The following is a 21,604-nucleotide window of genomic DNA, read 5'->3' on the forward strand; positions in this document are numbered from 1 at the left end:
AGCAAAGTCCACACTTTGTTCTCATACATGGATCTTATCTCAGATTTCATGGCCTCAAGCCATCTATTGGAATCTAGGCTCATCATAGCTTCTTCATAGTTTGTAGGTTCACCATGGTCTAGTAACATGACTTCCAGGATAGGATTACTGTACCACTCTAGTGCGGAACATGCTTTGTTCGACCTACGAGGTCCAGTAGTAAATTGATCTAAAGTTTCATGATCATCATCATTAGCTTCCTCTCTAGTTGGTGTAGGCATCATCTAAAGTTTCAAAACTACTAATGGCGCACCAGGAACCAGGTGCGCCATTAGTAATATATTACTAATGGTGCACCAACACATGGTGCGCCATTAGTATATAGTAATGGCGCACCACATGTCTAGTGCGCCATTAGTGGCCATATCATCTATAGCCCTTTTCCTAGTAGTGATCACGGGAATGGATTTCTTAGATGTGCCACTTTCCAAATTGAGAGAAGGTACAGTTACCTCTTCAAGTTCTAGTTTCCTCCCACTCACTTCTTTCGAGAGAAACTACTTCTCTAGAAATGTTCCATTCTTGGCAACAAAGATCTTGCCTTCGGATATGTGGTAGAAGGTGTACCCAATTGCTTCCTTAGGGTATCCTATGAAGACGTGCTTCTCCGATTTGGGTTCGAGCTTATCAGGCTGAAGCCTTTTGACATAAGTGTCACAACCCCAAACTTTAAAAAATGACAACTTAGGTTTCTTGCCAAACCATAGTTCATACAGTGTCGTCTCAACGAATTTAGTTTGTGACCTATTAAATGTGAATGCAGATGTCTCTAATGCATAACCCCAAAACGGTAGTGGTAAATCGTTAAGAGACATCATAGAACGCACCATATCTAATAAAGTACGGTTACGATGTTCGGACACACCATTACACTGTGGTGTTCCAGGTGGCATGAGTTGTGAAACTATTCCACATTGTTTTAAATGTAGGCCAAACTCGTAACTCAAATATTCGCCTCCGCGATCAGATCGTAAAAACTTTATTTTCTTGTTATGATGATTCTCCACTTCATTCTGAAATTCTTTGAACTTTTCAAATGTTTCAGACTCGTAATTTATTAAGTAGATATACCCATATCTGCTCAAATCATCTGTGAAGGTCAAAAATAACGATACCCGTTGCGTGCTTCAACACTCATTAGATCGCATAAATCAGTATGTACTATTTCCAGTAAGTCATTAGCTCTCTCCATTGTTCCAGAGAACGGAGTTTTAGTCATCTTGCCCATGAGGCATGGTTCGCAAGTATCAAATGATTTCAAAAGTCCATCTGCATGGAGTTTCTTCATACGCTTTCCACCAATATGATCTAAACGGCAATGCCACAAGTATATTGCACTATCATTATCTACTTTGCATCTTTTGGCGTCAATATTATGAATATGTGTATCGCTACGATCGGGATTCAATAAACCATTCACATTGGGTGTATGACCATAGAAGGTTTTATTCATGTAAATAGAACAACAATTATTCTCTGACTTAAATGAATAAACGTATTGCAATAAACATGATCAAATCATACTCATGCTCAAATCAAACACCAAATAACATTTATTTAGGTTTAATACTAATCCCGAAGGTAGAGGGATTGTGTGATAGTGATCGTATCAATCTTGGAAACACTTCCAACACACATCGTCACCTCGCCCTTAACCAGTCTCTGTTTATTTTGCAACTCCTATTTCGAGTTACTAATCTTAGAAACTGAACACGTATCAAATACCTAGGGGCTACTATAAATACTAGTAAGGTACACATGTATATCAAATATACCTTTGTTCACTTTGGCATCCTTCTTATCCGCCAAGTATTTGGGGCAGTTCCGCTTCTAGTGACCATTCCCTTTGGAGTAGAAGCACTCAGTTTCAAGCTTAGGTTCAGCTTTGGGCTTCTTCACGGGAGTGGCAACTTGCTTTCCATTCTTCTTGAAGTTCCCTTTCTTTCCCTTTCCATTTCCCTTTTCTTGAAACTAGTGGTCTTGTTAACCATCAATACTTGATGCTCTTTCTTGATTTCTACCTTCACCAATTTTAGCATCGTGAAAAGCTCGGGAATCGTCTTCGTCATCCCTTGCATATTATAGTACATCAAAAAGTTCTAGTAGTTTGGTGATAGTGACTAGAGAACTTTGTGAATCACTATCTTATCTAGAAGATTAACTCCCACTTGATTCAAGTGATTGTAGTACCCAAAATTCTAAGCACATGCTCATTGGCTAAGCTATTCTCCTCCATCTTGTAGGCAAAGTACTGGTCAGAGGTCTCATACCTCTCGACATGGGAATGAATCTAAAATACCAATTTCAGATCTTGGAACATCTCATATGCTCCTGGTTCTAAGCTGTAAAGCATGGCTCACTAAACTATCAAGTAGTCATCATATCGAGCTTGCCAAACATTCATAACATCTGCATCTGCTCATGCAACAGGTCTGTCACCTAGTGGTGCATCAAGGACATAATTCTTCTGTGCACCACTGAGGATAATCCTCAGATCACGGATCCAGTCCTGATCATTGCTACTATCATCTTTCAACTTAGTTTTCTCTAGGAACATATCAAAAAATCAGGGAGCTACATCGTGAGCTATTGATCTACAACATAGGTTTGCAAATACTATCAGGACTAAGTTCATGATAAATTAAGTTCAATTAATCAAATTACTAATGAAATCCCACTTAAATCAACATCCCTCAAATTGTCTAAGTGTTACATGATCCAAATCATCGAACCCATGTCCGATCATCACTTGAGATGGGGTAGTCATCAATGGTGAACATCTCTATGTTGATCATATCTACTATATGACTCATGTTCGACCTTTCGGTCTCTAGTGTTCCGAGACCATGTCTATACATGCTAGGCTCGTCAAGTTTAACCCAAGTATTTTGCATGTGCAAAACTGACTTACACTCATTGTATGTGAATGTAGAGTCTATCACACCTGATCATCACATGGTGTCTCGAAATGACGAACTGTAGCAGCGGTGCATACTCAGGGAGAATACTTTTATCTTGAAATTTAGTGAATGGATCATCTTATAATGCTACCGCCCTTCTAAGCAAAATAAGATGCATAAAAGATAAACACCACATGCAATCAAAATATATGACATGATATGGCCATCACCATCTTGTGCTTTTGAACTCCATCTCCAAAGCATCGTCATGATCTCCATTGTCACCGGCTCGACACCTTGATCTCCATTGTAGCATCATGGTCGTCTCGCCAACTATTGCTTGTACAACTATTGCTAACACATAGCGATAAAGTAAAGCAATTACATGGCGATTGCATTTCATACAATAAAGAGACAACCATAAGACTCTTGCCAGTTGCCGATAAATTACAAAACATGATCATCTCATACAACAATGTATATCACATCATGTCTTGACCATGTCACATCACAACATGCCCTGCAAAAAAAAGTTAGACGTCCTCTACTTTGTTATTGCAAGTTTTACGTGGCTGCTACGGGCTTCTAGTAAGAACCATTCTTACCTACGCATAAAACCACAATGGTGTTTCATCAATTTTTTTGTTTTAACCTTCTTCAAGGACCGGCCGTAGTCAAATTTGATTCAACTAAAGTAGGAGAAATAGACACCCACCAGCCACCTTTATGCAAAACTAGTTGCATGTTAGTCGTGGAACCGGTCTCAGGTGCGTGGACATGTAAGGTTGGTTCGGGCCGCTTCATCCCACAATATTGCCGAATCAAAATAAGACTTTGGTGGTAAGCAGTGTGACTATCACCGCCCACAACTCTTTGTGTTCTACTCGTGCATATCATCTAGGCATAGACGTGGCTCTGATGCCACTGTTGGGAATCTTTGCATGGAAAAAAATTCTATGCACACGCAATGATTTATCCATGGAGATGCATAGCAACGAGGGGGAGAGTATATCTACGTACCCTCATAGACCGTAATCGGAAGCTTTTCACAACGCGGTTGATGTAGTCGAACTTTCTTGGCGCTCCAACCAATCTAGTACCAGACGCATGACACCTCCTTGTTCTGCACACGTTCAGCTCGGTGACGTCCTCCGCCTTCTTGATCCAGCAAGACGGCGAGGTAGTAGATCAGTTTCGGCAGCACAACAGTATGGTGATGGTGATGGTGATTTGATCTCCGCAGGGATTCTCCTAAGCACTACGAAAATATGACCGAGGGAGTAAATGGTGGATGGGGGAACCACACACGGCTCATGTCAGATTATGGGTTCCGCAAACCCTTGAGAGGTTCAAACTCAGCGGTGCGTGCCGAAATCTCAACCTACCCAGCCTGCCTACTCGCGATTCTCCTAAGCCTAGCATGATGAGCTCAAAGAGACAAAGAGACACCATAGTTTATCATGGTTCGGTCCACCTTGTGGTGTAATACCCTACTCCAGCGTTTTGGTGGATTGCCTCGAAGGGCTGAGGATGAACTAGTATAGTGGATGAACTGGCCTCAGGAGTTGAGGTGTTCTTGAGGTCAAGAGAGCTGGTGGGATGTGAACTTGATGCCCCTTTGTGGTGCAGGCTAAGTCCTATTTATAGTGGCCTTGGTCCTCTTCCCAAATGTTGGCGGGAAGGGATCCCACAATGGCCGGATTTGAAAGGGGACAAGTTGTACAGCTTATCCTGTCAAAAGTAGTCTTCGCGTGTGAAAAGCCTCTGGTTGTGACGCTGCGGTGGGCACGGTGATGACGTCCATCCTGTCGTCCTGGCAGTCTTGGTCTTGTTGCACCTGAATGGAAACCTTTGGCTGATTCCTCGGTACTCCACGCCTGCAGCTTGCCTCCCTAGAACCAAAGAGGAAACTGGCGCTCTGCACCCACTGGTGCTCACCTGGCCTTGGCCGTCATGTCTCACGTCAGCTGAGCCTCATGAGGTGCACCTTCCATAGAAAACTTTGCCCCTCGGGAGCCAGCCTGAAGAGGCCAATCCCCTCGGGTGTCTTGGCATCATCCGCCTCGCGAGGCTTGGCCCCTTGCGAGGGTCTTGAGCTGTTGATGCCAAAGCTGGGCCGCACCAGGCCGTCGATGGAGCCACGTGGTGGGCAGCAGGCAGGCAAGTCTGGTTACCACCATATCCAGAACGCTGACAGTAGCCCTCGGGCCCAAGGCGCGCTCTGACTTGGCTTCTAGGCGAAGCCAAAGGGCAAGTGCAGAGCATCGTGGGCCCTAACCGCCTGCGGCCTTCATGACGCATGGCAATTGACAGGACGTGGGCATCTCCACTTCCCCACACTGCCTCGACAACCGTTTCCGTCTAACAAAAGGGTTGCCATCTGCTGCCATGCTTTCATTGCCTCCTCTTCGTCTTGCTCCAGATCCCCTTCTCCCAACACCGGAAACACTCACCAGATCTGCCGATTTCCTCCTCCAATATTTCGCCCAATGGCTGTCGGGAAGACCAAGGCCTCAACCTCGGCTGCCGGCTCCGCCTGGTATGATCCAGTGCTGTTCGCGCCTTCCGTCACCAAGGAGAAGCTCCAGACTGCGCTTCTCCTAATGGCGAGCGAGGACAACGAGTGGAAGGAGACTGCGCTCCTGGTCGCTGCTGCTGTGCCAAAACCCACGAATAGTACCTTCTACCCTTTCCTCCTGCACATCGTCTACTCGGGGATGGTGCCCCATTCTCCCGCTTCTTCTACGCTATTCTTCACCATTATGGCCTCCACGCGCTCCATATTCATCCCAACTCCATCCTCCTCATGTCTATCGTTGCCTTCTACCGCGAGGCATTCGTGGGCGTGATGCCCTCTGTCGCCATGCTCTGCCACTTCTTGTTCCTCCGCATGGGTGGCGACCATCCTGCTGGGTGAGCCAGCTTCATTGCAACCCGCAGCCGTAACGCGATCTCCCGCACTGGGAAGAAGGTGGAGGATGCCCTGAAGAGGTGGGTTCTGATGAATGCCAAGTGCTCACATGACTTGCTAGAGCTGTCGGCCGAGTTCTGCTCCTCCGGGAAAGGGTGGCTCTCTGAGAAGATCACCAACCCTTTGAGGCTGTTGATGAAGAAGATGGAGAAGGACCTGAAGAGCGAGAAGCTGACGGGGGCCATGATCGTCAAGAAGTTCTTGATGCAGCACCTAGTGCCACTCCAAGATCACTCCCGTCCCTTGTGGAAGCTTGGGGGCGCCAATGACAAGATCCGCCTATGCCAGGAGGCCCTTCCCGACGAGGAGCTGAGCAAGGTGTTGCGTTACTTGACTGGGAAAGACTGAGCAGTCCTCCGAAGGATTGGCTCCCATTGTACTGTCAGGTCGACAGGGAGGAGGTTTCGGCTGCTATGCCGGTCTTCGATGAGTTCGGGCTCGTGAGGGCGGGGCCTCCCCCGCCGCCTACCTCCTTGGTGGACCTGTCCTCCGGCGATCAATCCTCGAAGGCCACAAAGGACGAGGCCGAGTGGGAATCCTCTGTCCCAGGGCAGAGGGGGCTTCTCCGCGACTTCCCTGACGATGATGATGACGATGCGCCTCCAATGGTGGAGCTGGCTCGCCCCTCTAGGCTCACCACGAGGTTCGGGGTGGCCTCCTTGAAGCAGCCCAAGCGGTCGGCCGCGAAGAAGGGCAGGACTGCACTGATCCCCCCGGGCAGCGCTCCGCCTTCGCCAACAGCGTCCTGAGCGGCGCCGACCGCGAGTTCTCCGCTCCCAAGAGTGCGTCTCCGACTGCCCCGGCTCGGCCCCCGCTGCTCAGGCTGAAGAGGAACTACGTCTACACCGACTAGTGAGTCTCTTCCCTTGGTCCTATCATTGATTCCTGACGTGATGCTTAGCGTCTTCGTCTGTCATTAGGCAGTAGTCGTCGAAGAAGCAGAAGGAGGACGCGGGAGCTGCCGTGGTCGACCGTGTCGCGGTGGTCACCGTAGCCCTGGTGAAGGAGAGCGTTGCGGCCCCTATAGCTCCGGTAGTGATGTCGTCACCCCAGGGTACAGAAGCCTGTCCTCAGGAGGTGCCAGCTCCTTCAGCGAGGCTGACGCCGCTAGCATCCATCCTTGCTACGGCTGCTGAGGCCGCCCAGCCTCCGAAGCCCCCAGTCCTTCCTATTGCAGTGGTTTCTCCTATCCTGGCACCGAGGAACTCTTCTCTTCTGCCCATCGTGCAGCCGGGCCATAGCGCCCCTGCCACCTCCGGAGCCCTGGAGGAGGCACGAGCGGCACTGGATCTTCTCCAAGGTAAACTTTGGGGCCCGGACTAGCGTGCAACATTGGGGCCCCTAGGGCTAATTCTGGATGGCTCCATGCCGACACGCTTGTCCGAGCGGCCTAGGGCTCTGTGGAGGTAGCCCAGAAGGTGCTTGGGGTGGCTGCCACCAAGCGCAACCTGGCGCGGAAGGAGGCCACGGAAGCCAAGGATCGGTGCCACGCGGTGGAGGCTGAACTGAAGACTCTTCAAGATCAACAGGCCTCCAAGGCCAGCTAGCTCCACGAACATGAGGAGAAGTTGAAGGCCTAGGAGGCTACCGTTGCCTGTCGGGATGCTGAGCTAAAGAAGGCCGCCCTGGAGCAGGCTAAAGAGCGCGACTGCTTAACAAAGCTGAAGGAGGAGGCGGAGGCGGCCCAGGCATCCCTTGCTAAGGCCAAGGAAGCGGCCACCATGGAGCGCATCACCCTTGCCTCCCTTGAGGCAAGGTTCCACAAGGCTCAGCGGTCGCTCTTTGGGGACGACCCCTTGAAGAAGGCGACAATGATGGCCCCGAGGGAGAGCCCTGCTGCTCTGCTCCGTGAGGTTGTGGCAGTGCTTGAGGATGCTATCGACGGGTTTGGCTCTTTGGTGGAAGGTGAGGCTCGCTTGCTTTCTTCTTCAGCCCTTACGTGCGTCTTTAGCCATCTCTATCTCTGGGACGCCAGCTTTGACTTATCCTCCTTCCTCAGCCCCATGGGCTCCAACTCCAAGGACGCTGCTGCTGCCGCCGTGAAGGTCTCCATGGATGCCCTGCTGAGCATGTTCCTTGTCATCGGTCCTCTGGCCAAGGCCAAGCAGACGAGCGACGCACCTGGCGATGGGGCTCCGCTGGGGGTGACGGCGGCACCCAAGTCTGAAGAGGTGGCCCAGTGACACTGCTCCTTCCTGTTCATCCTATATCATGTAGCATGCCTCGCAGAGGCGTTTAAAACTGTTTGCTTGGAACAATATGTTTTGCAATAATTAGATTATGGTCCTTCGATTTTTTTCCGTTTGCTTTATTGTTCTGCGTCGGCAGAGCCCGGCCCCGCGCATACCTCAGCCGCCGTTGGGTGGTCTGGATCGCCAGGACGAGCCCAAGGGTTGAGGGGCTACGTGACCAGTTAGGCTCCAGAGATGCGATGCTCAGGAGTCCTCCTTGGCGTGCGAGCATCTTAGGAAAAAGTGCGAAGGCAAGCCTTGATGTTCTGGGTCGGCAGGGCCTGGGCCCGCGCATACCTCAACCGCCGTTGGGTCCTCCGGATCGCCAGGACGAGCCCAAGGGGTGAGGGGCTACGTGACCAGTTATGCTCCTGAGATGCGACGCTCAGGAGTCCCCCTTGACCTACGAACGGCTTGAAAAGGGTGAAAGTCAGGCCTTGGCATTCTACGTTGGCAGGGCCCGGCCCTGCGCATTCCTCAGCTACTGTTCGGTCGTCTGGATCACCAGGACGAGACCAAGGGGTGAGGGGCTATGTGGCCAGTTAGGCTCCTGAGATGCGATGCTCAAGAGTCCCCCTTGACGTACGAACTAACCATCACACCTTTTCCTTGCCGAGCTCTTTCTCGGGAGGGGCGCGCGAAGACCAGGCCTATGGGGCCTGGCAAGGTCGGGTACGCCAGGCGTGACTTGAGCATAGCCCCCGTGCCCAACCCCCTCGTGCTACCCTCCCGAGGGAGAGCAGCACGGTGAGGGTGGTCACTAAGCCCGGAAGCTCCCTGAGGTTAATGCAGCCGCGAGACCACCCCCAGTTATTTATCACCAGCATGGAGCATAGCGCTTCCGCGCTTGAACGGGCATAGCCGCTCCTCGGCAGTGTTGATGTCCAGCACGAATCATGGTGCTTCCGCTGGTGCGTGGGAGGGGGCTCCATCTGAGAAGAGCCCCCGAGACATGTACAACACCGCCCTGACATGGGGCTTGCACGGCATGGATGGAGGAGGTGTATATGGGCACCCGTGATCCAATGCGGGACTCACAAGGCCCTACCTCAAGGCGGGTTGCGCATGAGCTTGATTGGGAACACTTATGATAGTCCTGCAAGATGGTTAGGCAGCCTGCGCCGAATGAGTCTCCTCAGGCTATTACATGAGAAGGCCAGACACCAAAGACCCTAGGAGGTGATGTGAGCGCGGCCGGCCCACCAGACAGAGCTTAGCCGTTCGATTCGTCGATGTTGTACAGACGTACCCAAGCACAGACATTGTGCCGAGTCTTCTCATGCAAAGATCTTGAAGAAAAACAACCGGCACGCGGTTCCTGTGGCAACGAGGGCACCAGGTCGTGGGCCCTCACTTATCCACCCGCGCTTAGCTCATGCGAGAACAAGGCAACAAGGGCCATGGGAGGTGACGTACACGGGAGGTGGCCCGCGAGCCAGAGCTCAGCCTCTTGGGTTTAGCGATGCTGCAGGGACGGACAAGAGCACAAACATCGTGCCAGTCCTTAATCATGAAGTGGTCGTAGGAGGGCTCGCAAGGGCGCGAGACGTTCTTGGAAATGAAGCGCCGGTCAGGCAATTTATAATTTAAGGGTAGTGTGCGAAGGAAGGTAAACTAGATCTGATAGATGCAAAAGGGATACATGCCGCAGGGACGAACCCATGCGGTCTGGGGATGTTGCAGCTCGAGGGGCGCTCCCAAACTGAATGAACTGGAGAGATGTCACATGGTACCATTGCTGAAGATGTGTTGGGCTAGCTAAGGACGCGCGTTGTCAGAGTCGTTCCTCATGAGCCACCTTGGTGCCGAGCCTCGGGAGGCCCAGAGGGCCCGTGAGGCTCCTGGGGGTGCTCCTTCATCTCCACCAGGATCACCTGATGCCCGGCCTCGCAAGCCACCAAGGCATCCCTTGTGCAGCACTAGAACACCACAGCCACGCCAAGCAGGCTGAAAGGGATGCAGACATAGCTGTTGGGTGGTCCCTTGCATCGACCGACACGAGACGACCAGAAGAGCTGCCGAGACGCGGCCCTGTTGAGCCCTGGAATGTCGATGCAGACGCGGAACTCCTTACCCTTGCCAGGGTAGTGAGCCGTGCCTCATGGTAGGCGGCTATCGCCTTGCAGAACCCTTGCATCTTGAATATCCTCAATTTCCTTGATGATGAACTCCTGAACGCCTGGCGGTTCCCGCCTGATGCCTTCTCCTGGGAAGCGTGCTCTGAAGAGCGCCTCCACATCGTGCCCGAGAGCCTCCCTCGTGACACTGGCCAGGTCCAAGGCCCTCCCGAGGAGAGCCCCCGAGCCCAACCTGAGAGGGGCGTCGGGCGTGCTTTCCTATGCAATGGGCGAAGGTGCCATGTCCTGGGACGCGAGGCTCAGCGCGGCGTCGTCGGGCAATGCTTCCTCATGGGATCCCGGACGCAGCTGCCACTTCTTCGTCTTAGGGGCGACCTCAGGATGGAGGGCACCACCCTCATCGTCAGGATTCTCAACTACTGCATCCTGGAAGGCGCGCTCGAGGGAGCACACCGCATCCTTCTCTTGATATGCGACCGTGATGACGTCGCCGCTTCCCAGCATCTTGAGGACGTTGTAGCTGTGGTGCGTTGCTGCCATGAACTTGGCCAGTGCTGGGTACCCTAGGATGGTGTTGTAGGGCAAGCGAATGTCGGCGACGACGAAGTCGATGAGCTTGGTGTGGTAGTTGTTGCGCGCGCCAAAGGTGACAGGGAGGCGGACCAGCCCTATCGGGTGTGTGGATCCATTGGTCACTCCTAAAAATGGCTTGGTTGGCTGAAGCTGGTAGTATGGTACTTGGAGCCTGTCGAATGTTGGAACAGATAGGACATTGAGCCCCGCTCCACCATCCATGAGAGTCTTGGTGACGACCACGTTGCTGATGACAGGAGAGCAGAGCATGGGGAGCGCGCTGGCAGTCGCCGCACACTTGAGCTGGGTTGAGGAGCTGAAGGTGATGGCGCACTTGGACCACCTGAGAGAGTGAGTTGCTTCGGGCTTGGGGAGCGCTGCGTTCAGCTCGCGCGTGAACTGCTTGAAGATGCGGTGGGAAGTTGGGGCCTGCGAGCCGCCCAGGATGCATGTGATGGCTCGAGGCTCCTGGAAGCCCCCAGCCCCCTCGTCTTGGTGGTGGTATTTGTTCCTTCTTGCGGGTGGAGGCAGTGGAGGCAGCCCTACATTGCCCTGAGGGCGCTCCTCACGAGGCTGCTCCCTCCAGGCGCCCTCACGAGGTTGTCCCTGCCAGCGGTCCTTTCGAGGATGGTCGCGCCACTCCTGTCGATGGTCGCATCCGTCCCAGCGTCCTCCACCTCGGCCACCTCCGCGGCCGTAGCCTCGATCGTTGTGCTCGAGGCGCCGACCGAGGCGCCCATCACAGAGAGCCTTGAGCTCCTGGCAGTTATTGGTGTTGTGGTTGTGGACGTTGTGGAAGACGCAGAACAGCCGGTTGCACTTGGACGACTCACGGTGGTCGCAGCCACGCTTCGTCTCTGGCTCGGCTGCAAGCACGACCGACCCCTTGCGCTTCACGTCCTTGGTCTTGGCTTTCTTGTCTTCTGGGTCAGCATCGGGGAGCTCGAGGAGGGAGAGGCACCCCTCCTCATCCCTTGCGCACTTGTTCGCCATGTTGAACATCTCCAGAGCTGTGCAGAGATTCTCATGGATGGCGAGCTCTTCCTTCATCTCGATGTCGCAGACGCCATCAGTGAACGCTGAGATGATGTCCTCGTCTGACACCTTGGGGATCTTGAGAGGAACATTGTTGAAGCGCTAGATATACTTCTGCAGGGTCTCTCACGACTGCTGCTTGATACGATGCAAGTCACCCGTGGCCGGCGGACAGTCGCGAGTGCCCCAGAAGTAGGCGATGAAGCGGCCGCGCATCTCCTCCCAGGAAGAGACCGATCCCTCGGGAATGTTAAGGGTCCAAGCGCGCGCGCCATCCTTGAGGGCCATCGAGAACTAGTTTTCCATGATGTTCTCGTCGCTGCTGGCCGCCTCGATGCTCAGCTCGTAGAGCTGTAGGAACATGGCGGGGTTGGCAGTGCCGTCGTAGCGTGGGGGCAGGTTAGGCTTGAACTTTCTCGTCCAGACGATGTTGCGGAGCTCCAGGGTGAAAGTGCGGCACCCTGTTGTGGCCACTGGGGCCCGCCGAGGAGGTAGAACTTGGTCCTGGTGCACGCGTGCCGCCACCTCCTGTGGTAGCATGCGGGCCTAGCGCGGGGGTGCAGGAAGCACATGCGCTTCTCCTTAAGGCTACTGCACCACCTGTCAACTCATTGTTAGATATCGGGTTCCGGCAAAACCCTTAAGGTTTGAACTCTGGGGTGCGCACGAAGATCTACTCCCTACCGATCCACGTATCAACACCTCGCCATGAATCTAAGCTACACGATGAACAACACGAGGGACACAAGGTTTATACTAGTTCGGGCCATCGTTGTGGTGTAATACCCTACTCTAGTGTGTGGGGGTGGATTGCCTCTGGGGCCGTTGATGAACAGTACAGAGGAAGAACATCCTCGCGAGGGGTGTTCTTGAGCTGGTGTGCTTGGAGAGGAATGAATCCGTCTCTCTTGGCTCTAGGTGAGATCTCGACCCCTTCTACTGTGGTGGCTATCTCTATATATAGAGGCCCTGGTCCTCTTCCCAAATATTGAGCGGGAAGGGAGCCAACAACGGCCATTTTGAAGGGGGACAACTAGTACAAGTTATCCTGACCAAAGTTGGTCTTTGACTGCCAAAGGCGCTGGCAATGACGCTGTCTTGGGCTCCACAGTGACCTCCGTCCTTCCGTCCTGCTGGTCTTGGTCTCGTTGCACCGATATGGTAGCCTTTGCTTGATGCCTCGGTACTCCGCGCCTGCGCCTTCTCCCTTTGCACCAAAGAGGAAACGAGGACACTGCAGCAGTTGGCGCCCGCCTGGCGACCGCCTGGTCTCGATCATCATGGCTTGCGTCACGAGCACCTCGTGAGGTACTCCTTGCCTTGATCTCTCCGCCTCCTCACGAGCCTGCTTGGTGAGGCCACTCCTGAGGAAGCCTTGCGTCATCCACCCCACGAGGCTTGGCCCCTCGCGAGGGTCTTGAGCTTGGGTTGATGTAGACGGGCCGTACTGGGACACCCCTTGAGCCACGCCGCAGGCCACAGGCAGGCAAGTCTGGGGTCCCCCAGTGCCAGAACGCCGACAGTAGCCCCCGGGCCCAAGGCGCGCTCGGACTTTGCTTAGCAGCGAAGCCAAAGGTCAAGTGCGTAGCATCGTGGGCCCCAACAGCCTGCGGCCTTGGGTGCCGCGTGGCAGTTAATTGGGCGTGGGTGTCTCCGCTTCCCCACGTGGCATCGGCAACTGCCCGATTTGACGAGTCCCTGCTGCATGCAAAAAGAGTCATGATTAGCTGTGACCGTGGAGGTCGACGGTTGGCTTCCCTTGGGCTGTAAATGTGGAGGGGCGCAGGCCCCCCGCTGCGCATCTCCCTTCCCCCGCCTACTTCTTTTTCCTCCTTGCTCCATTTGCTTGCCGTGTCCCATGGCGCCCACGAAGAGGTTCTCGGCCGCGGAGAAGGGAAAAGCTCGCCAGGAAGGGCCTGGCTCCCCTCCGCCCAAGCGCGACTGAGGTCGTCCCCGCAAGCACCCCGCGACTCCTGAAGCGCCTCCTCGTGGCCGCGGCAGTGGTCCTTCGCGTGGTGATGGCCGCCTAGTTGGCAGGGGAATACGCCTCGTAGCTGCGCGGCCTCCCCGGCCGCGCTTTCACTCGGCAGAGGTGCTGCCAGAGTTTGTCGTGTGGTCGGCAGATCCGGCCGGCAACTCGCTCCAGCTCCCCCGCTTCTTTCCCGGCGAACTGTCGGCCGATGGCCCTGGTGGGCTCTGGCTGCAGGCAGACGGTTGCTGCAGAAGGGCTTCCTGGGTCGCGGTGGAGATCTCCATCGCCAGGAAAGTGGCCCTGGCTCGCGGCTGGTAGATGTTTTCCCGCGCGCGTGGCCTGGGCCGGCGGTGCACCCTGCACTTCAAGTTCGACGGTGATGCGACCCTCTACGTGAGGGTGTTCGGGGAAGACGGCCGCCGTGCTGGGTGCTGCCCTGAAGACGCCGATGGCGACGTGGTGCTTGGCCTTGGCGATGGTCGTGACAAGGGCGAAGGCGAACCCGCTCCTAGTGGCGTTCGCAGCTCGCCGAGCTTCAGCGGCTCCTCCTCCAGTGATAGCTCCTCCAGCGGTGGTCACGATCAGCCACCTCATCACAGCGCCCGCTTTGAGGGTGGTAGCGGGTCGACCCGCTGCCACGCCCCGGTGAAGCGCGAGGTGGAGTCTGATTGAGCTCGGGAGGGCAGTGCGGATCCCTCGTTGCGAGCCGTTGCAGGGCACGCCGCTTTCATTTTGTTTTTCTCCTTTTCCTGTATCGAGAGATAGAGAAGTATGGAGCCCCATGGGGGGCGTGCAAGAATATCATCCCTAATTATCATGTTGTTTTTATCGTTCCTGTGTTGTAATATGGTGTTGCAGCTATGTGCTTGCGCGTAGGAACAACTTAGCTCGAGAGGTTCGTTGTAGTTTCCGCCTCGCGAGGTACTTGCCTGAGGCCTCGCCGGGCATCTTAAGGTCTACAAAGATCAGTAGGGAGAATAGCTTTCGAACCTTTGTCGCTAGGGTGACCAGCTTAGGTCCCGCGTTTTGCGTCGCGATACCCGTGGGGCATGTGATGAGGACATCAATACCATTGTTACACCCACAGCCCCTGCTGCTACACATACTGGACAAATTACTAGAGCTCGCGCACGCCAATTAAATTACCAGGTACTTTCGTTTCTTGGTAATGATTCTAATGTTTATGAGAATATGATGCTGCCTAAATTGGATACATTTGTTTTGCTTACAAATGAAGGGCCTAGCTTTGACAAGGATGAACATTGGAGCAAGAACAAGCATGGAGATGATGGCATGCACAAGGGGAACAAGAACGGAGTTACAAGTGATGATTTCAGGACGTGGAAGCCACTATAATAATTGCATGAAGCCTTGACGAAATATACAAGATGCTACTTCATAATTTTCGTCCTAAGGCTATTCTAGGTGTTGCGTCACCTTATTATTGGGCCAGGCCCATGTAATTTCGAAATACTTGATTATAGGCTATTTTTAGAGTACTTATGTGTGGGGAAACAAGTGTTAGGGTGGTTTCGGACCCCTCCCTCAAGGGCCACGAAATTCCCCCCCCCCTCTTCCTCCATATATACAGCCCTTAGGGTGTCGTTTAGACTTTGGGGTTTTGTTTCGATTAAAGTTTGCCATAGCTGCAACTTCGCGTACTTCGTTTGTGTTCAACGACCAGACAAATGCGTCACAGAACCCCACCTTGATCAATAAAGCTTTCATCTTATATTCGCAATATCCAGATTGCAATCTCAGTTTCTTGCTTGTTCTTCGTTTGCTCATAGGAAACAGGCCCTCGTGGTCAAGTTGATCTGCTCTGGCATGGTCAATAACCTCTCGGAGTTGGTTTAGCGATTGCTAAGGCACGACATCCTCGCACGTTCGTAGTCGGATCATCAAAGTCGACTTCCACCAAAGTGATATCCATCATCTCATCGAAAGACGGGACACCTTTGCCTCTATCAAGTGGTATCAGATTTCCAGGTTGCTCGGTGAGATTTTATAGTTTTTCGTAGTTTAGATCGAGTCTGTTCTTCATACCTACAGTCCACGAAAAAGCCACACAAAAAAATTAGGGTTAGTTCATCATATCCGAACCAATCTGAGCCTTTGCATAATATTTTTAGGGTTTTGCTTTGTTGAATTTGCGGTTTCATCGTCGTGTCTAGTTGCTGGTCTTAGCGTTTAGTCCTTTAGAGTTTCGAGTTCTGTCAGAGTTTGACACGCCGCCACCGCACCATCTTCATCATTGTTGCCATATAACACCACCGCTGCCATATCCCACCAACGCTGCCTTCTTCCATCACCACTGCCATATCCCACCAACGCTGCCATATACCACCGATCCATATCCTACCACCATATATCGACCACCAATCTGAGTTCTTTTCGTATTAGGTTTGTTTCCAAGATCCATCTAATTTCCGATTCGTGTTTCCTTTCCTGAGTAGGTTTTGGAAAAATAAATAAAAAAATAAGAACCAAAATTTCGGCCAAAATTTCCTTCTGGAGACCCCCGGGCAGTTTTTAGGCCAAAATTTTGGTTACCAAAAATATTTTTCCCTATCCTACTTTTAGGTCTCAGGGAGTGTTTTGAGACATTCACCATCATAGTGATTTTTTGTTGCACTTTTTCGTCATCGCTACCATGATTCCCGAAAGAAAAATTGTCAAAAAAAATTCGTGCCCATCATGTCAGTTTGACCTAGGAAGAGTTTTGAGACACTCGCCATTATAGTGATTTTTCGCAAAAAAAAGAGTCGTGGAAAAAAAAGAGGGAAAAAAATTCTAGTGTGTGCTTTTCCCTTGTTTGCGTGCAACGCCATGATTTTGTTAGTGTTCTAGGCTCGCCTCTCTAGCACGGTCTAGCCTAGGACTAGCACAGTACCGATGTTGAGCATTTATTCAACTTTGTATCTCTAAATTGATTATTGCTGACCCTTTTTCCTACCGTATTATAAGCCTTCGCAGCTCCACATACATCTACGTCATGCGTTTGACTCTCCCTGGTAATCGCTTTATCCAAGCTTTGAGAGTTTTGACTACAACGGTTGGCGATCACCTCCTGCTGCTGGGCAAGAACTGGTAAGAATTTGAGATTTTCTTGACGGGTTTGTGATACATCACCAGCACTTCCTAGTAGTCTGTAGGATCATATTCGTGTGTGTTTCTATTTGCTGCTAACCATGGCAGGATCACAAGCCGATGAGACTGATTGGGAGAACCTGACGAACAAACAGCTACATGATACATTTCAGCAAATGATGAGTGGACAGGTGCAAGATGTGCTAAATAGATTTGAAGAGGCCATGGAGAAGATAGATGGCGTTGAGAAGATGTTCGAAACAAAGCTTGATAACAAGTTTAATGAATTGCACGCGCATTTTCCACAACCACCGCCGGCTACACCTATCGCACCTCTGCAACGACAACAACAACGCCCCCTTCCGAATCAGTATGGACGAGCGAAGTGTGTTACTTTTGAGGATGGACAAACTTCTGGTGCTGCTGTACCTGTTGTTGATGCTTCTTTGGCTCCTGCTACTGCTGCTGCTGGTACCCAGGAGGATGATGAGTATGCGGGCGATTATGAGGATGAGGTTGATCAAAATCAGAACTACGTGCAGCCACCAGCACCACTACCGGCAGGTCGACCTCAGGTATATAATCGCAATGGTAGGCCTACACCACCACCTCAGGTACGAGATAATGATCATATTCCTAAACTGAAATTGAATATTCCACCATTTGAGGGTAGATACGTTCCTGATATATATCTTACTTGGGAGTTAGAAACTGAACAACGTCTTACATGTTTGCAATATCCTGAGGAGAGACGGGTTGCTGCTGCTGTTTGTGCTTTGACTAGTTTTGCATGTGTATGGTGGTCTGAACATTGTAGATTATATCCTATTCCAGCTAATTGGGCTGCTTTGAAAACTGCTATGCGTACTCGCTGGGTTCCACCATATTATCAACGTGAATTGCTTCAAAAACTGCAGCGTTTAAGACACGGAAAAAATTCTGTAGAAGAATATTATTAGGAATTACAAACTGACATGATTAGATGTGGTACTGTTGAGGAGAATCAAGCTATGCTTGCACGTTTTATGGGTGGATTAAATAGAGAGATTCAGACCATTCTAGAGTATAAGGAGTATACTAATATCACTCGTTTATTCCATCTTGCTTGTAAAGCTGAACGTGAAGTGCAGGATCGACAAGCAATGGCGCGCACTAACTTTTCTGCAGGTCGACCTTCCTCATGGACACCGCGTGCATCTTCTACTTCCACTGAACCAGCACCTCCATTAGGTGCCACCTCCAGCCGTGATACAATAAAGTAGGCACAACCACCACTATCTTCCAAGAGCGCACCTGCCGGACCTACACAGAGCCTGTCTTCTTCCATGGCATCAATAGGGCACACAAGTGATATTATTTGTCCTCGTTGTAAGGGAAGAGGTCATTATGCGCGAGAATGCAAATCTCAGTGTGTGATGATTGCAACTGAGGATGGTGGGTATGAGTCCGCTAGTGACTATGATGAGGAGACTTTGGCCCTTATTACACGTGAAGAACATGGTGGATATGATTCTAATCATGAGACGCAATACATGGCTCCTGAAGACGCTGACAGGTATGAATGCTTAGTTTCTCAATGTGTTTTGAGTTTGCAGGTCACACAAGCTAATCCAAATCAGAGGCATAATTTGTTCCATACAGAGGGAGTTGTGAAGGAACGTTCTGTGCGTGTTATCATAGACAGAGGGAGCTTCAACAACTTGGCTAGCATGGAGATGGTGGAGAAGCTATCTCTCACCACAAGACCACATCCACATCCTTACTACATCCAATGGTTCAACAACAGCGGCAAGGTTAAGGTAACACGTACTGTTCATGTGCATTTTAGTATCTCTACATATGTTGATTATGTTGATTGTGATGTGGTACCTATGCAAGCATGTTCCTTATTAATTGGTCGACCATGGCAATTTGATAAAAATTATGTCCACCATGGTAAAAACAATCAGTATACTCTTGTTCATAAGGATAAAAATATTACTTTGCTTCGTATGACTCCTGATTCCATTTTGAAAGATGATATTAATAGAGCTAAGAAAGCAAAACAGGAGAAGAATAAGAGTGAAAATGAGATTGTCGCAAAAGAATTTGAGCAACAAATGAAGCCTAATAATAAACCATCTAGTGTTGCTTCTGAAATTAAATTGAAACATGCATGTTTACTTGCCACTAAATCTGATATTGATGAGCTAGATTTTAGCAAATCTGTCTGCTATGCTTTTGTGTGCAAAGAGGCATTATTTTCATTCGAGGACGTGCCTTCCTCTTTGCCCCCTGCTGTCACTAACATTTTGCAGGAGTTCGTTGACGTCTTCCCACAAGACGTGCCACCGGGATTACCACCTATTCGATGGATTGAGCATCAACTTGACCTAATTCCCAGTGCATCGCTACCCAACCGTGCGCCATACCGTACCAATCCAGAGGAGACAAAGGAGATTATGCGTCAAGTACAAGAGCTTCTCGACAAAGGTTATATACGTGAATCCCTTAGTCCTTGTGTTGTTCCTATTATTCTATTGCCGAAAAAGGATGGTACATCGCGTATGTGTGTTGATTGTAGAGGCATTAATAATATTGCTATTCATTATCGTCATCCTATTCCTAGGCTAGATGATATGCTTGATGAATTGAGTGGCTCTACAATATTCTCCAAAGTTGATTTGCATAGTGGATACCATCAAATTCGTATGAAATTAGGGGATGAATGGAAAACAGCATTTAAAACTAAGTTTGGATTATATGAGTGGTTAGTCATGCCTTTTGGGTTAACTAATGCACCTAGTACTTTCATGAGATTAATGAATGAAGTTTTACGTGCTTTCATTGGACGATTTGTGGTAGTTTACTTTGATGACATATTGATTAATAGAAGATCTTTGGAGGAACATTTGGAACATTTACGTGCTATTTTTATTGCTCTACGTGATGCACGTTTGTTTGGTAACCTTGGGAAGTGCACCTTTTGCACCGACCGAGTGTCTTTTCTTGGCAATGTTGTTACTCCACAGGGAATTGAAGTTGATAAAGCCAAGATTGAAGCTATTGAGAGTTGGCCGCAGCCCAAAACGGTCATACAAGTGAGGAGTTTTCTTGGCCTTGCTGGATTCTATAGGCGTTTTGTGAGAGATTTCAGCACCATTGTCGCACCTCTCAATGAGCTTACAAAGAAGGATGTGCCTTTTGTTTGGGTTACCGCACAGAAAGTAGCCTTCACGATATTGAAAGATATGTTGACACATGCTCCTTTAATTGAACTTCCTAATTTTAATAAGACTTTTGATCTTGAATGTGATGCTAGTGGAATTGGATTAGGAGGTGTGTTATTAAAAGATGGCACACTTGTTGAATACTTTTCTGAAAAATTGAGTGGGCCTAGTCTGAATTATTCTACTTATGATAAAGAATTATATGCTCTTGTTCGTACTTTAGAGACATGGCAACATTATTTATGGCCCAAAGAATTTGTTATACATTCTGATCATGAATCTTTGAAACATATTAAAAGTCAAGCTAAAATGAATCGTAGACATGCTAAATGGGTTGAATTCATTGAGACTTTCCCTTATGTTATTAAACACAAGAAGGGTAAAGAAAATGTTATTGCTGATGCATTGTCTCGTCGCTATACTATGCTTTCACAACATGACTTCAAAATATTTGGTTTGGAGACCATCAAAGATCAATATGTGCATGATGCTGATTTTAAAGATGTAATACAAAATTGTAAAGAAGGAAGAACATGGAACAAGTTTGTTATTAATGATGGCTTTGTGCTAACAAGCTATGCATTCCAGCTAGCTCTGTTCGTCTTTTGTTGTTGCGGGAAGCGCATGGAGGAGGATTAATGGGACACTTTGGCATGAAGAAGATGGAGGACGTACTTGCTACACATTTCTTTTGGCCAAAGATGAGATGGGATGTTGAGCGTTTTGTTGCTCGCTGCACTACATGTCAAAAAGCTAAGTCACGACTCAATCCTCATGGTTTATATATGCCTTTGCCTGTACCTAGTGTTCCTTGGGAGGATATATCGATGGACTTTGTTTTAGGTTTACCTCGAACAAAGAAGGGGAGGGATAGTATATTTGTTGTCGTGGATAGATTTTCGAAAATGGCACATTTTATACCTTGTCATAAAAGCGATGATGCTACTAATGTTGCTGATTTGTTCTTTCGTGAAATTATTCGCTTGCATGGTGGGCCAAATACAATTGTTTTAGATCGTGATACTAAATTTCTTAGCCACTTTTGGAGATGTTTATGGGCTAAGTTGGGGACTAAACTGCTTTTTAGTACTACATGTCATCCTCAAACTGATGGACAAACTGAAGTAGTAAATAGAACTTTGTCTACTATGCTTAGGGCTGTTTTGAAGAATAAGAACAAAATGTGGGAAGAATGCTTGCCTCATATTGAATTTTCTTATAATCGTTCATTGCATTCTACTACAAAGATGTGCCCTTTTGAAATTGTGTATGATTTCCTACCTCGTGCACCTATTGATTTGTTGCCTCTTCCATCTTCGGAGAAGGTTAATTTTGATGCTAAACAACATGATGAATTGATCTTAAAAATGCATCAGGTAACTAAGGAAAACATTGAGCATATGAATGCTAAATATAAACTTGCTGGAGATAAGGTTAGAAAACATGTTGTGTTTGCACCTGGAGATCTTGTCTGGCGTAAGGATAGATTTCCTGATTTGCGCAAAT

The sequence above is a fragment of the Triticum dicoccoides genome, chromosome 2B (genome assembly GCF_002162155.2).
Source record: "Triticum dicoccoides isolate Atlit2015 ecotype Zavitan chromosome 2B, WEW_v2.0, whole genome shotgun sequence".
NCBI lineage: Eukaryota > Viridiplantae > Streptophyta > Magnoliopsida > Poales > Poaceae > Triticum > Triticum dicoccoides.